Genomic DNA, 10,836 nt, shown 5'->3' with positions numbered 1-10,836 from the left:
AACATTTCCTGCCTTTGAAGCCTGAGTGCGTGCCTGTGAAGCAGAAGCTCAGAAGAACTCATTCAGACATGGCAGTGAAGATCAAAGAGGAAGTTCAGAAGCAAATTGATGCGGGGTTTCTGGTGACTTCGACATATCCTCTATGGGTGGCCAATATTGTGCCTGTTCCTAAGAAGGACGGAAAAGTCCGTATGTGCGTTGATTATAGAGATTTGAATAAAGCTAGCCCAAAAGATGATTTTCCTCTACCACACATTGACATGTTGGTAGACAATACAGCTAAATTCAAAGTCTTTTCCTTTATGGACGGATTTTCCGGATATAATCAAATCAAGATGGCACCAGAGGATATGGAGAAGACAACATTCATCACACCTTGGGGAACATTCTGTTATCGAGTGATGCCCTTCGGTTTGAAGAACGCCGGAGCCACGTATCAACGAGCTATGACTACCTTGTTTCATGATATGATGCACAAGGAGATAGAAGTCTATGTTGATGATATGATTGCTAAGTCCCGAACGGAAGTTGAGCATATTGAGCATTTGTTGAAGCTTTTTCAGCGTTTGAGGAAATTCCAGCTTCGTCTGAATCCGAACAAATGTACTTTTGGAGTCCGTTCCGGCAAGTTGTTGGGTTTTGTGGTAAGTGAAAGAGGTATTGAGGTTGATCCTGCAAAGGTCAAAGCAATACAAGAGATGCCCGCACCCAAAACTGAGAAGCAAGTCCGAGGTTTTCTTGGCCGCTTGAACTACATCTCCAGATTTATATCCCACATGACTGCCACATGTGCGCCGATATTCAAGCTCCTCCGGAAAGATCAGTCTCATGATTGGACCGAGGATTGCCAGAAAGCTTTCGACAGTATCAAAGATTATCTGTCCGAACCTCCGATTTTGTCTCCGCCAGTAGAAGGAAGACCTCTGATTATGTACTTAACAGTTCTTGAAGACTCGATGGGTTGTGTACTCGGTCAACAAGATGAATCAGGGAAGAAGGAGTTTGCTATTTACTACCTCAGTAAGAAGTTTACTGATTGTGAGTCTCGATACTCTATGCTTGAGAAGACGTGCTGTGCTTTAGCTTGGGCAGCTAAGCGTTTGCGCCAGTACATGATTAATCATACAACTTGGTTGATATCCAGAATGGATCCAATTAAGTATATCTTCGAGAAGCCTGCTTTAACTGGGAGGATTGCCCGTTGGCAGATGCTGTTATCTGAGTATGATATTGAGTATCGAGCTCAGAAAGCTATCAAAGGTAGTGTCTTGGCTGACCATCTAGCGCACCAGCCAATTGAAGATCATCAGTCTGTTCAGTATGACTTCCCAGACGAGGAAATTCTGTATTTGAAGATGAAAGATTGCGATGAGCCTACACTTGATGAAGGTCCAGAGCCTGGTTCCAGATGGACGATGGTGTTTGATGGCGCTGTTAATCAATATGGAAATGGAATTGGGGCAGTAATTGTTAATCCCCAGGGTTCGCACATTCCATTTACAGCAAGGCTAACTTTCAAATGCACGAATAACATGGCGGAGTATGAAGCCTGTATTATGGGACTTGAAGAATGCATTGACTTAAGGATCAAATATCTTGATGTCTATGGTGATTCAGCTTTGGTTGTCAATCAGATCAAAGGTGAATGGGAGACAAATCAACCAAGTCTCATCCCATACAGAGATTATGCAAGGAGAATTTCTACTTTCTTCACAGAAGTTGAATTTTATCATATTCCTCGAGAGGATAATCGGATGGCAGATGCCCTTGCAACGCTTGCTTCCATGATTGTTGTCAGATGGTGGAATGATGTTCCCAATATTACTGTGATGCGCTTGGACAGACCAGCTCACATATTTGCAATTGAAGATGTGAAAGATGACAAGCCTTGGTATTTTGATATCAAGAATTTCCTCCAGAACCAGGTCTACCCGCCTGGGGCATCTGTGAAAGATAGGAAAACTTTGAGAAGGTTGTCAGGCAGTTTCTACCTCAGTGGAGAAGTGCTATACAAGAGAAATTTTGATATGGTTTTGCTCAGATGCGTGGATAGACACGAAGCAAACCTATTGATGACTGAGGTCCATGAGGGTTCATTTGGTACTCATTCCAATGGACATGCCATGGCTAAGAAAATGTTGAGAGCAGGCTACTATTGGCTGACAATGGAGTCTGACTGTTGCAAGTATGTGAAGAAATGTCACAAGTGTCAAATTTATGCGGATAAGATTCATATTCCTCCGACACTCCTGAATGTGATTTCATCACCATGGCCGTTCTCTATGTGGGGAATCGACATGATCGGTATGATTGAACCGAAAGCGTCCAACGGACATCGATTTATTCTCGTAGCAATTGATTACTTCACCAAATGGGTTGAAGCCGCTTCGTACGCGAATGTAACCAGACAGGTGGTTGTGAAGTTTATCAAGAACCAGTTGATTTGCCGTTATGGTGTGCCAGAAAGGATCATTACTGATAATGGATCCAATCTGAATAACAAGATGATGGATGAGTTGTGCGCTGAATTCAAGATTGCACACCATAATTCCTCTCCTTACAGACCTAAGATGAATGGGGCTGTTGAAGCTGCTAATAAGAATATCAAGAGGATTATCCAGAAGATGACTGTCACGTACAAAGATTGGCATGAGATGCTGCCATTTGCTTTGCATGGATATCGTACGTCTGTACGCACTTCAACAGGGGCAACCCCTTTCTCTCTTGTTTATGGCATGGAAGCCGTTCTCCCAGTAGAGGTGGAGATCCCATCAATGCGAGTCTTGATGGAAGCCAAGTTGACTGATGCCGAATGGATTCAGAGTCGTTATGACCAGTTGAATTTGATTGAAGAGAAGCGTTTAACTGCCATGTGCCATGGTCAGTTATATCAGCAGAGAATGAAGAAAGCATTCGACAAGAAGGTCAAGCCTCGTGTGTTCCGAGAAGGTGACCTTGTGCTCAAGAAAGTTTTGTCTTTCGCGCCCGATTCCAGGGGCAAGTGGACTCCAAACTACGAGGGTCCATATGTTGTTAAGAGAGCCTTTTCAGGCGGAGCTTTGATGCTTACAACAATGGATGGGGAGGATTTCACTCGTCCTGTGAACTCAGATGCAGTCAAGAGATACTTTGCCTAAAAAAAAGTATATGCAAATAAAAAAAAAGAATGAAAAAAAACAGAATTGCTCGCTAAGTTGAAAACCCGAAAGGGCGGCTTAGGCAAAAATGAGCGTCTCGGTGGATAACCCGCAAGGGTAATTCAGGCAAAAATTAGAGACTTGAAAAAAAAATATATTTGCATACCCGCTAGATTGAGTACCTCACTCTGGGGCAATCTAGGCAAAAATTAGGGATTTGGCAAGTAACTGCATCCCGACAAGACTTTCTGTTCATCAGTCGTCATTTCGTCAGAAGATTCTCGACTCGTCGTCAACCGGAGCTTCAGATGCATCGAGATTCAAATTGGTAGAGAAAGGATCATTATGTTCAATGTAGCCCTCTTCCAATATATATCACTGATTTCAAATTTGTACAGATCTATGGAGTCTTGCCATTTGCAGACTACCATTCTATCAAATCAATTTGAGCTTTTTATTCAATTATTTGCACTCTTATTTGTTTCAATTCAACAAATGTTTTGCATGTTTTAAATTGATAAAATGTCATTGTTTTAAACAAATCAATTTTTCAAAATTTTTGTTTTAAACAAAGTGAACATTCACAAGATTGAAAGGATACTCAAGAATATCTCAGTGCTCTCCCGAGGGTGGCATGATTCCCAACAGGTAAGACATTGGTTCATACTCCTGGTTTGGTGGTATCTTCTTTCTTCAAATCTTTGTTGGGGTTGTTCCTCAAGCAGAGTTGTTGTTGGGGCTGTTCCCCAGTACAGTCGCAAGTGATTTGTTGTTGAAGACTTCGTTTTCTCCAGCAGCAGTTTTTCCCCAGCATGGGTATTTTATTTAGAAGTTTCGGTGGTTGATGGTTTATCATCTTGGTGCCCCGTCACTTTCTCCAGTGGGTCGTATCCCCAGACTTTATTTGTCTCCTCAGCACAGTCATGAGTAACTGATTGATTGATACTCCCCTCGGAGTCGCGAGTAAAGCTGTTATTAACATCCCCACCAGGGTTGCAAGTGGAGTTGTTACCACTCTTCCCCATGCAGCATGCCAGCAGGATTTGTCTGTTTCCTTAGCATGTCTGTTGTCTTTTTGAAGACTCGGTAAGTCAGTGGTTTGATACCCGGTACTTTACCTTTTCCCCGGCGAAGTCGTCTGCGGAACTGTTGCTGTCTCTCCATCAGAGTTATTCTCTCCAGCAAAGCAGGATTTATTTTCCTACTCCGTGGTTGATTGGGTTGGTATCCCAGTATTTTCAACCATCTTTTCCTCAGCTTAGTCTGCAGAGTATTTGTTGTGGCAGTTTCGCCTGTTGAATACTCTTCAATCCCCGATATGGTCGGATGATGGCTTTTGCCTCCAGTGAACGGATTAATTTCCTGACTGTTTGTGATCCCCAGTAGAGTGACTGGTATTGCAGAATATACTTGTTTGATCTGTCCTCCCTCAGTGGTTTGTTCCCAAGAGAGTAGCCGACAGTTTTCCCCAATAGAGTTGCTTGTGCAGTTACACTCTACTTGGATGATATCTTTCTCCCGCAGTGGGTTGTTCCCCGGTGGAGTTATTTGGATTTGCTTCTACAGCAGTTCGTGCTTGTGCAACGCACTCTTTGTTTCTCAGTTGACACTGGGATCCCCTGCAGATATACCTTTGGGACTTCTCTTGTTCCCCTACAGATTCGTCTTGGTGGCCGTTTCGCCCGTTGTGACTTTCTGTACCCTGATTGGGTTGTTTCCTGATATCTTTGGTTCTCTGCTTTTTCAGCAGTACTCGCAGATCTGTGCTTTACAGCACGTAGATCTCCGCAGATTGGCTTTCCAGCTGGTTTTTCCCCTGGAAGTATAATACCGGACGTTTGGTTCCCAGACCTGTTTGTGTTAGAATTGTCTGTTTTGTCAGCATTCATCAAACATAAATTACGCATATTCATGCATATTCGTATAAACATTCAGATATTCATGTTGCATTTCTTGCCATGTATCCTTTGTTTGTCGTGTCTCCTGCTATGGTGATATAGATCTCTTTACAGATCTCCCCAAGCAGATATCGGGTGTTATAAATCTCTCCATATAGAGTCAACCCCATAAGCAGAAAATGTTGTCTTTCCTTCTGCAGTTCCCCACTGAGATATATCCTCGTGGATGACGGTTTATTCCGTTTCCTCCCAACACATATATTGGGATGGATTTCCCTATTTGAGTCATATCCTCATTAGGACGTGTCTTGATTCAGTCCGTCTTTTCGGATTATTCCCGAATTGGCTATTTGTCAGATATCTTGTACTTCCCAGTGGGTTGTTCCCCAGCGGAATGTTTTTGGGCCTCTGCCTACAAACCAGCAGTTGTAAGTCCTATCTTTTCCTGGCTTTCTTGACAGAATTTGTAGTTATACACCTTTTATTCTCCAGCCAGAGTTTTTGGTTTTCTACCTATCACCCGGTAGTTGTAAATCCTATTTTCCTGCTCTTCAGCAGTTTGTGGTTTGTTATAAACCCTATTTTGGTTTCCCGTGCGGATTTGTGATTTGTTCTATCCCCACGCGGAGTTGTTGGTCTTCTACCCCGTATTCGGTAGATGTAAACCCTAATTTTGTGGTTATCTTCATTCAATATTTGATGTTGATTTTCCTTTGCTTGTATAAGTTTGCTCAGATCAGCACTTATATCCTCAGCAAGTTTTGTGGATAATTGCCGTATGCTAGCAATTTTATCCCCAGTGGGTCTTTTCACCGTATGCTAGTGATTTGTTCCCCGGATCATTGGTTGTTTATCAGTGCATCCCCAGCTTTTCTTCTTTGGATAATTGCCGGATGCTTGCAATTTATCCTCAGCGGTTCGCCTTTCATTTACCCTTTTTGTTGGTAATGTCTGTTGCTCCTTTTGATTGGTTATCATTATATACCTAATTTGGTATCCCGATGCCTTTCTGTTCGGTTGATTTATCCTTTGTTAACCCAGTAACCGGTTGTGGATAATCTTCCATGCGAGTATATTATTCACGGTCTGCCGGTAATGAATAATATATCTCATGCACTCGTCAGCCGAAGCCTTTTGTGTTTCCCCAGTCGAGTAAGATTCGTTATTTCCCTTTGTGGAGTCGAATATTTTCTTTGTTGTTGGATAATTGCCGGATGCTTGCAATTTATCCCTTTGAGTTGTCTTTCGTTTACCCGTATGCTTGGTACCGATTGTCTCTCTTTTTGGTTAGTCACCTATTATATACCCAGTAACCGGTATCTCTGGTGTCTTTTCCTTTCGAGTGTATTATTCACGGTCTGCCGGTAATGAATAATATTTCTCATGCGCTCTTTAGTTGGAATCCTTTGTTGATTTTCCCCAACTGAGCAAGATTCGTATTCTTTGTAGAATCGAATAGCCATCCTTTAACCAGTTTGTGTTTCGGATGATGAGTGTTTTGGAAGTGAAAACCAATTCACGTTTCGGTAGATCACCTATTATATGCCCAGTAACCGGTATCTCTGGTGTTTCTTACCATGCGAGTTTATTATCTACGTTCTGACGGTAATAGATAATATATCTCATGCGAGTATATTATTCACGGTCTGCCGGTAATGGATACTATATCTCATGCACTCTTTGGGTTTGTGTCCCCATTTGAGTAAGATTCGTTTTCCCGTTGTGGATTCGAATGCCCATCCTGTAAGTCGATTTGCTTTTTCAAGCCCTCCTTTCGGATGATGAGTGTTTTGGAAGTGAAAAGCAATTCACGTCTTCGGATTTTATCCTATAAACAACCCAGTAACCGGTTCAGGATAATTTTCCTTTCGAGTATATTATTCACGGTCTGCCGGTAATGAATAATATGTCTCATCTGAGTATTCTATCCACGTTCTGACGGTAATGGATATTATATCTCGTGCGCTCTTGAGTCAATCTTTTGATTGTTTTCCCCTCAGAGTAAGATTCATTCCTTGTGGAATTGAATGTCCATCCTTTAAACAAGTTTGCTTTTTGCTCTCTTCAGGATGATGAGTGTTTTGGAAGTGAAATCCAATTCACGCTTTGGTCGGTCACCTGTTATATACCCAGTAACCGGTATCCTTGGTGTTCCCTCCTTTCTGCTCCCTATTATGACCTCGGTCCCCCTGTGGAGTCAGATTTTTCCTGAGTTTGTTACCCGTATGCTTGGTAACATCTCATTTCTTTGTTGCTTCCCCAGTGGAACTTTGTTGCTTCTCCTCCAGGAGTCAGCTCGTGTCTTTCCAATGGATTTATTTTCCATTTGGAATTCTTTCCCCAGTGTGAGTCCTTCACTCCCCAGTGAGTTCCTCCTGTCTGTTTTCTGTTTCCCTAATCAGAGTCGTGTTTTGTTCACGTTATGTCAGTTTTATCTTCCCCAGTTTGGAGTCGTGTATTGTTCACGCATTTCTTTTTCTTTTATTATCCCCATAGAGTCTTGTTAGAGTCTCTGTTCCTGGTGAGTGTATTACTCCGACGGATCGTCTTTTCTTCTGTGTGAATCCTATTCCCCACAGAATTTGTGTCTTTTGCATACATACATTTGCATCATGAGGTCTCTTAGGGACCAAAATTTGTCTCATTACTGTTATTTAAGCCCATTCTACCGCGTCGAGATGAAGATTTCTAAACTTCACTTCTCCGGCTAGAATGACCTTAAATAGGGGCATCTGTAAGACCCCAATTTTGGGCCCTAAGATCCCTCATGGCCCATATCATTCATATCATAACCTCAAGGATCAATGCATGCCTTTGCTTTCCTCTTAGTGGATAGATTGCCTTGTGGGTTTTGTTTCTTGATCACCAAGCATACTTTGCATTTGTATATCTTTGCCTTCATATGTTTATCATTCAAAAAAAGTACAAAAATATTGTCAGTCTAATCTTGTTGCTTGCAGTGGAAGCAATCATCAGCAATTAGGTCAAGATGGTCAACAGTCAGTCAAAGCAATGGATGGTGGCCATTCTTGCAGAATTTGTGCACCATGCTCAATAATCAAAAGTTCATATGACTTGAGACATCATTTGAAGTCAAGTCCTCAAAGAATTAGGGTTTGGAATTCATCAGAAGAGGATCAGTCAGTCCAAAACCCTAGAAACAGTCAAACTTGGTCAACTGTTGGCTTAATCAGGATTTGATGATTAGAATTGATTTAAAGAAGTTCATTCATGCTTGTATAAGCCTCATCTATCATGTTCAACCTCATCATGGAAGAAAATCAAGCCAATCAGAAAATTTTCCAGAAATAGAAAGTGGACCTGTAATTTCAACTGCCAAAAATGGAAACTTCTTGATTTTAAACTTACATCATGATACAAGCTTCAAATGAATTTTTGCCCAACATGAAAGTTGAAGATCTTGTCTTCCCATTTTCAAAAAGTCCAAGAACATCAAAATCCCATGTGTGGTTGTCAAGATATGATCAAATCATTTTCACCAATTTTTGAACTTCAACAAGCCATATCTCTCAAACCATAAGGCCAAATTTGGTGGGGTTTTTTTCTACAAACCACATTTTTCATCCTCTTTCCAAAAATATAAATTTCATGACCTAAAACCTTACCATTCAAAATGGCATTTTTGGACCTTTTGCATTTAAATTCAAAGTTTGACCAAACTTTGACTTTTTGAGTTTTTGACTTTTTCTTGATTTGGTCAATTGGGAAATGTTCCATATCACATTTGTGACTTGTTCCAATTCCAAAACCATGTTCATACCATCATTCCATCATCATTTTGAATCAAAATGCACATTTGGCAATATTGCAAATAGAGGTACAAAAAGAGTAAAACCAGTACAGCATGCTGCAGCAAATCCCCAAACAGCAAACATACAGTCTGTGTACAGCCTGTAGCAGGCCCAAAACCATGCCAAATTCACACCTCCACTATACACTTGACCAAATTAGCAAATGTGTAATTGCCTTCTTTTGAACTAAGCAAGCTTAGGCATTGGTTTAGTATTGTTAAACAGTGGTATATAAGTGGATTTTCTGCACAAACAACCCTAGAGTACACAGCCTCCACGAACCAGAAAACCTCACTCTCCCATTTTTTTTGCTCTTTGGCCAAAACCACATTTCTGCTCACAAAACTTAAAACCTCCAAGGAACCTTTGGTTGATTCATCACTTGGACAATATACTGAGTTCATTTCCACCATCAAACACCAGTTGTACAACCTCCTTCTCCCTCTGTTTTTCCAAGCACCCTTTAATGGCAAGATGAGATTTGAAGAGCTCCAAGTATTCTCGAGCTAGAAAAGCTTCAGCATCCTTCACTACAAAGCATAAGCATCACCTGTTTGCACCTTATTCTATCAATACACAACTGTTGCTACGATTTCTTCCAAACCAAGTAAGTTATCGACCTCCCTCATATGCCCTGCTATGTTATGTTTCTGAAAGGTCTTGGTATGCTAGTTTCAATGCAATTTGTTTTGAATGAAATGGTTGTGACATGAGCAAGAAATCTTGAGTTTCATTTTAGTGAGCATATGCATTTTCCATCGATTTGCTTTGTTGAGTTTGATTTGTTGAAATTGCATACCATATTCTTGCTGCTGGAGGTTTAATGATGCTATTGGCATGTTTGGTTTCATTTTTTGGGCACTTTGATTCTTGGTGATTTTGCATGATGCTGACCAATGTTGCTGTTTTGCTGTTTTTTTGAGCTGTTGAAAATTCCTTCGATATGCTTATGCTGTTGTTGATGGATAACGCATGAGGTTGTATGTTTGTTTGAATCATGTTGTTGATGCTGTCTTTCATGATGATGATGTTGAATACTGTTGCATAACTCTGTCCAGAAAATCTCATTAGTGTGTTTATGCTGTTGGTGATTGATGTTAATTGATGTTGGTTATCGCATGAGCATTGAGGCTGGTTAGGTTTATTTTATTCATGGTTGATAAAAGTTGCTATTGACTGCTTGCTAAATCCATGATGATGTATGTTTGTGCTAAGTCATTTTGATGTTGAAGAACATGTGCTGTTATGCTACTACCATGCTGTGCTGTTGTTTGATGATTACATGTTGATGATGGATTTGCTCTGCTGCTGTTTCAAACTTTCCTAGGAATCCACTTGGTTTATGTTTTGTGTATTGGTGCCATGATGTTACATGCTGTCATGCCCTGCTGCAATTGCCAAACTGCAATGCATATCATGCTGTTGCTGGCTGTTGGATAATGAACATAATGATGTTGTTGCTGCTGTTCATGAAAACTAATATATTTTCCCAGAAAACCATATGATTTATGTTGACTGCATGCTAATACCATGCTGATGTATGTTTGGTCAAGTTATTTTGTTCCAATGTTGGTGACAACATGAATGTGCCCTGCTGCAGTTTGTTCTTAAACCTTAAACTGTCCAGGAATTATACTTGTTGGTTGATTATTTGTTGCTGAATAATGTATTGTATGTTGGGTCAAGTCACTTTGTTTTGATGTTGATGATACCATGTTGAGCACCATGCTATTTGATTGCTGTTGTTTGGATGATTACATGATGAACATGAATATGCCTTGCTGTCTATTTGTTGGTGTTGGCTGCAATTGCCCCATTTCTAAAAACCTATCACTGATGTTGCCTTGCTGCATAATCCTGCTGCAATATTGAATTGTGTTGTTGGCTGTTGTTTAGATGCTGCATGAATATACTGTAACAGTGCTATGCTACATTGCTGTTGTTATTGTTTGGTTCGATGATGATAATGATGAATGCTGTTATGCTATG

Source organism: Lathyrus oleraceus, chromosome 7 (genome assembly GCF_024323335.1).
Source record: "Lathyrus oleraceus cultivar Zhongwan6 chromosome 7, CAAS_Psat_ZW6_1.0, whole genome shotgun sequence".
In the NCBI taxonomy this organism is placed as follows: domain Eukaryota; kingdom Viridiplantae; phylum Streptophyta; class Magnoliopsida; order Fabales; family Fabaceae; genus Lathyrus; species Lathyrus oleraceus.
The sequence above is the reverse complement of the archived record's forward strand: the minus strand, read 5'-3'. Positions refer to the sequence as shown.